Source organism: Mandrillus leucophaeus, unplaced genomic scaffold (genome assembly GCF_000951045.1).
Source record: "Mandrillus leucophaeus isolate KB7577 unplaced genomic scaffold, Mleu.le_1.0 Scaffold810, whole genome shotgun sequence".
NCBI classification, from domain to species: domain Eukaryota; kingdom Metazoa; phylum Chordata; class Mammalia; order Primates; family Cercopithecidae; genus Mandrillus; species Mandrillus leucophaeus.
The window spans coordinates 851,918-858,566 of NW_012108809.1; positions in this window are offsets into that span (position 1 = coordinate 851,918).

Genomic DNA, 6,649 nt, shown 5'->3' on the forward strand with positions numbered 1-6,649 from the left:
TACACTGGTTCCAGTTGAAACTTTTCAAACAAGCAGTTTTTAGTAGTAAAGAAAATTACTAAAATATGTAAAAGCCAGCCTTCTCTTCTTCCTCCTCCCCTCCCCGTGTGTGTGTGTGTGTGTGTGTGTGTGTGTGTGTATGTGTAGGTATGTACATAACCTCTTTAATACCTATGTGCACAAGACCTACCTTTTTAAATTATTTGATCATCATCTTGAAAAGTTAAGCCAGGCCACTGATAAAGGAAAAAGTCAACTTTAAATAAATTCTCCTAAATTTACCAATCTTTTCCAGAAGGAAATAGACTATGAACTTTTGCCAGAACATTCTCCTATGAATGTGATGATATGAGACTGTCTTGCACCATTAATCAATTCACAAAATAGCACTTCATACAAATATATATCCTCTGCATTCTTTGTGGTTTTAGAATGGACACTTATTTAAATGTAACCTACTGCAGTTATTTAATGAGATTATTCACTATTCGTTAGGTTTTTAAATTTTTATTTTATCTTCCTATGAGAAGAAAACCAAAATGATCTGACCACTTATATCAATTTTTCTATAAGTTATTGTCCAAGGCAAATGTGAATATACAGATAAAGAGAAGATTTAAAGGAATTATTCTATTTGCTTAAAACATCTGGCTTGGATCATAAATGATGCTGTATATAATAAATTTTGTACATTTAGATGTCCAGCTGATTTTCATTTTGATTATACTCATGTGAATTTTTTTTTTACTTTATGTTCTTTTTTTCAAAGTCTATTAATGTAGGAAGATAATTTTTAAGCAATTATCATACAGAACATGTTCCATTAGCAGGATCAAGGTGTTCTGCTGCTAAAACTGAAAAATGAGTATTCTCCCAACTTGTAAGACAAAATACTTACTCGAGAAAATTTTTGTCAACGATAAGTTTTTCATATGAATATATTTGTCTTAGAACATTGACTATTATTGCATCTTATTGATCCTATATTATGTAAGGTATCTAATATGGCAAAAAAATTGTGTGTTTGGATTTCATTAGTACATAATACTCAGTATCTCAGATTTTTTATGGTATTCCACAGATAGCACTGTGTCAATATCGTTTAGTGCTAACCAACTGAACAATATTGACAACAACTGATCTAAGTAAGAACTTTAAGAAAGCAAAAGGAAAATTGTAAGTGTGAAAAATATGAAGTGAGGAAGTGAATATTCCTGGTGAATAAACCTCTTTGAGTACTATAGATATACTAAACTGTCTAGTGCACCTATATCAAATTATTCATCAAGTGCTCTTGAAAATTTTCCATAAGGAGAAACTTAGAAACTACCAGCATAACAGAGTGAGTTTGAAAGCTTGAGCTTTCCTTATTGGGATGAAAAAACTTCTCAGCCTGACGCGATGGCTCATGCCTATAATCCCAGCACTTTGGGAGGCCGAGGCAGGCAGATCAAGAGGTCAGGAGATAGAGACCATCCTGGCTAACACGGTGAAACCATGTCTCTACTAAAAATACAAAAAATTAGCCGGGTGTGGTGGCGGGCACCTGTAGTCCCAGCTACTTAAAAGGCTAAGGCAGGAGAATCGCTTGAACCCGGGAGGCGGAGGTTGCAGTGAGCCGCGACCCGGCTACTGCACTCCAGCCTGGGTGACAGAGTGAGACTTCATTTCAAAAATAAAAATAAATAAAAAAAGAAAAAATTTTAAAAAAGAAGATGCTTCTCATAGTATACTATAAGAAATTTAGAAAAGTTTATTTACCATAAGTAATTCTGGTAAATAGTGGCAATTCAAATACTAACACTAATTTGATTTAAACAATTACATTTTTTAAAGGCCTTGTTTAGATAGTCATAATTTTGCAGAAGAAGAGTTAGAAATGTATTTTCAATGGTGGGGATGGTGTTCCCTGTTTCTAACACACAGAATCACAATTATTAAAAATAAAAATAAAAAGCCAAGCACGCAAACCAGCCAGAAAGCAAGAAACAAACAGACAAAAAAGCAAGTTTGAACAAAAGCCTATTGGGAAGGCAAGGGGCTCACTAGACTATAAGTCATTAATTGAATCTCACAATGATGCCTTAATTCAGATAACTTTTATTTTATTTTTTAAGGTTTTAGCATGTTTTCTTCATTACCTTGAGTTAGACCCATTATTAAAAATAATTTAAGAAGATAATGTCATTATTTGCATAACCAAGAAGTAGAAAAGTCTTCTGCTCCCATGAAAACCACTATGCATGAAAAAGACAGAAAAATACAGAGAAAGACACTCAAAAAGTACAAACATCTATGGAAAATTTCTCACAATAGTGAATGCCAATGACACAATATGGATTTTTGTATTCAACTGACACTTAAAGGTTTCTTTTCAAATATAACATTTTTGTTAAAAGTAATTATTTAAATTCTGCCATTAATTAGTTTTGCCATTCAACAAGGCTTTTTAAAAATAATTTGAGGTTAAATTATTCATCTCTTATAAATAATTTATGCATACATTTCTTAGATCATACCTGTGCATGATCAAGTACATCTATTCTTGTTTTCCAGATGACATGATTTCTCTACAAACAGATGCCTTTTCCAAATTTACAATTTATCATAGGTAAAATAAATCACCCTCATGAATTCTAGGTAGAGTGAGAGAAGACTATAGTGTAAAACTAAGTTCAATGCTCAGGGATCTTCCTTTCAAAATCGTCCAATCTCCCTTAAATAAAATTCTACAATAGCACTATTTATAGCTGTAGAATGAGAAAAATTTGGAACTTGGTCTCACTGAGAAATTATATTATTGTCCTTAGTCATGAAGCAATAAGAACAATCTTGAAGCTGGAAGTTGCCTAAAAAAAAAAAAAAAACAAAAAAAGGAAAAGAGCTAGATTCTAAAGAAAAGCATCCACAAGGCTGCTAGACAATTTAGAGCTTTAGAAATACTGAAATCAGTCATCACCCTCGCAAAGTTAGCAATTCCTTACTGAAACTCAGACTTTCTGTTCTAAAATCTTAACAGGAACTCAAATTCTCATTATTTTAGATGGAAAACATTATAAAAAGTTACAGGAATATTTAAAACTCTTGAAACAACTTCCAAAAATGTAAATAAACTCTTTAGAATGCCAAGAACAAGTATCAAACTACTACTCAAAAATACGAAATGCTGAAACATTCCTACCTAATCTCCAAAATGTCAATATGGTTATTAACAAACAGGCTGGGCACTGTGGCTCAGGTAATCCCTGTAATCCCTGTACTTTGGGAGGCTGAGGGGGGCAGATCACCTCAGGTAAAGAGTTTGAGATAGCCTGGACAACATGGCAAAAACCCGTCTCTACTAAAAATACGAACATTAGTCAGGCATTGTGACACATGCCTGTAATCCCAGCTACTTGGAGGCTGAGGCAGGAGAATTGTTTGAACCTGGGAGGCAGAAGATGCAGTGAGCCCAGATGGCATCACTGCACTCCAGCCTGGTTGACAGAGCAAAACTCTGTCTCGAACACACACACACACACACACACACACACACACACACCACACACACCATAGTTGTTTTATATACAGAGATGTGATCATGATAATTACATTTTGTTTATCTGTTTTGCTGCCTTTCATATGATTTCTTTCAACACTTTGTCAGTTTTAGGAGAAGATTCATTGTATAGTAATAGACGAAAAGAAGGGCTAAATATAAAGGCACAGTGTAGTCATTTCCACGATGAGACCAATACAGCAGAGAAAGGTTCAGGTTGTATATTTTGCCATATGCTTCCATTAAGAGCCCAAAATGTGCAAAAATCCTTTTTAATTAACGTATCAGCTTCTCGAAGTTTCTATATGTGATTATGACATACTATCAATTACATTTGAAATGTCACTTTGATATTTTGTTAAAAATGTTGTTTTATAGAAAATCACCTTTGGGAAAATAAACATAAATTGTTCCTAAGTTTCAGTTGAAAACCATGGTAATGAGAAACATGTATGTGTTAGGATATCAGGATTTAAAAAACAAAAAATATTTTATAGGGAAAATGTTACTAGAAGAAAGTCTACAGAAATTTGCCCAAATTGACATTTAGATTACAGAAAATTGGCAGAATCTTTTCAGTTTACATACAAAAGACCCCTCAGAAAATTCTGCCTAAGTTTTTTCTGCAATATGGAGCATATAGAAATGTTTATTTTGGAGCTGAAACAGGACAAGTTCCCAATCTGAAAATGTTTGCTCAGAATTTCCACGCATTTCTCTAAAAGACTTTGGAATATTGTAGTTGTTTAAGCTTATTACCTGCCTTCTAAGTCTCATAAGCAATAAAAAGTTTTTGGTGGTACTGCTTCAAGTTTTTAATCTATACCTTGATTACTTCATCCACCTTGACTGCATTCAGAACAGAAAGATTCTCTGTTCTAGACTTTCAGCTTTGTCTCATGATCAGTTATTGTGGTATATAAAAACACAATAGCATTTCAGTTTAATTAGCTATATGGCTCTACCAACAGCTGAATTGGGATCTTTCTTTCTTTCTTTCTTTCCTTTTTTATTTATTTTTACTTTGGTTTCATGCTCTTAGAAAGGCAAGCTGTTTCCAGATTGAAACTACTTCTGGTCATTTCTAAGAAAAACAAAAAGCTAGCAAAATAGGAACAGGAAGCTATATATAAAGCACTTAAAAATGTAAACCCAGGTTATTGAAATAATGATTGAATTAATGCTAAAATAATTTTATTACTAATTAATGAAGACATACATTAATTTATAATTTGAATGAAATAAACTAGTTATAAAATTAGATATAGCCACCATCTGTGTTTAGGAATGTTTAAGAGAGGAAAGAAAACACAAGTATTTCAATATGCTTTTGGAGATAGTTATTTATTTTTTTTTTTTCTCAGCCTCCCAACTAACTGGGACTACAGGCACCTGCCACCATGCCCAGCGAATTTTTTTGTATTTTTAGTAGAGATGGGGTTTCACCGTGTTAGCCAGGATGGTCTTGATCTCCTGACCTTGTGATCCACCTGCCTCAGCCTCCCAAAGTGCTGGGATTACAAGCGTGAGCCACCACGCCCGGCCTATTGACAATCTTTTATTGTATCATGTATATAGTAACCAAAACAATCACTGTTCTCTGTGAATTCATCATTCTTTCTCAATTTCTCAACTTAAATTGTACATGAATACTGATCAAATTATTATATTAAAACAAATTAACATTTATGGATAACATACAGATTATATACAATAACTAGACATAAACATTGCATGCATACACATATTGCAATCTATAATGTTATGCTATATATGTTGCTATTTACAAACATTAGATTAAGCTTTTATGTCATCATTTGATAACCATGATAACCATTTACTGTTTTTGAAATCTTTGAGCCGAGGATTGCTTTGAAGACATGTATAGCTAACTATATAGGCCCTGTTCCCCTTTTGTTTACTTCATGCCCTCATTTCCAATGAACATCCAAAAAATGAACTTCAGTTTGCTATCTCTGATGTTGAACCACCTTGAGGACAAGATATAGAGTCTGTAATGTTTCAGTATTAGAGGCGCTGGAGATACCACCAAGTCTGTCAGGATTGAGGATAATCACTCTCTTTCTCTTTAGTATCATTAATAAGGATTTGTTCTCAATCTACATGTCATCTTCCAAAAAACCTGTTGAATGCAAACTTTAAACTGCATAAGGTAAAATCTACCCATAAATACTCCACTTGAGATTTACAGTGTATTTTTGTTTGTTTTAGTGGAAATCCCTACTTTCCATTTGGATATAATTAGTAACTTAGGCCACATTGATTTTTCCTTTCTTGTTCAACTAATGTTATTTGTTTGGTTGTTGTTTTTATTGTACATTACTGAGAACATTTTCAAGTCAGTTTGTACTCTTAGATAACTTGAAACTGATGATATAGGCAGTTATTTAATATTTTGTCCCTGAGTCTCATCTTTTTTCTCTAATACATGTTGTTTTATCCAATTCCAACCTATAAACTTCTCCCCTTGTCGATTATTTGCATGAATTGAAAAGCATTTCAAACGTTTGCCAAATCTCTTTTTATCTTAGTGTTTCTCAACCTTAATCTATTTTCCTGTACTAAGTCTGTAATTCTGTCTCCAGATTCTTTTCTCCCCCGTGAACTTATCTCTAATCGCAGGCATTTTTCATGCATAAAGCCTGTAATGACTTGTGTTACTATTCATGCCATGTGCTCTCACAGATTCAGGAGATCAGCATTTATATTAGCACTCTGGGCCACATGAATCCATTTTCCCAGCTAACAAATCTTCCTATAAGTATGTGCCAAATGAGGGAGAGTGGCTGTAAACAAGTTTGTGTGACAACTATCACTGTTAATGCTATTTTTAAAAGTCATTTTCAGACAATATTGTCATCTGCAACAGGATTCAAAAAAAAAATAACAAATTGGACTAGAATATGAGTATCTCCTACCTTTTCACCTGACCTATGTGATTTCCAGATTTTATAGTTATCCCCTTCTGTTTAAGACACTTGATTCACACCTAAAGAGACAGCTCAGACACTGGCACCTGTCTTAAGTAGGTGGTTCAGAGAAATGCTTAAACTAGCAGTCAGAACACAACATCAAGTACCTATTGTTCTA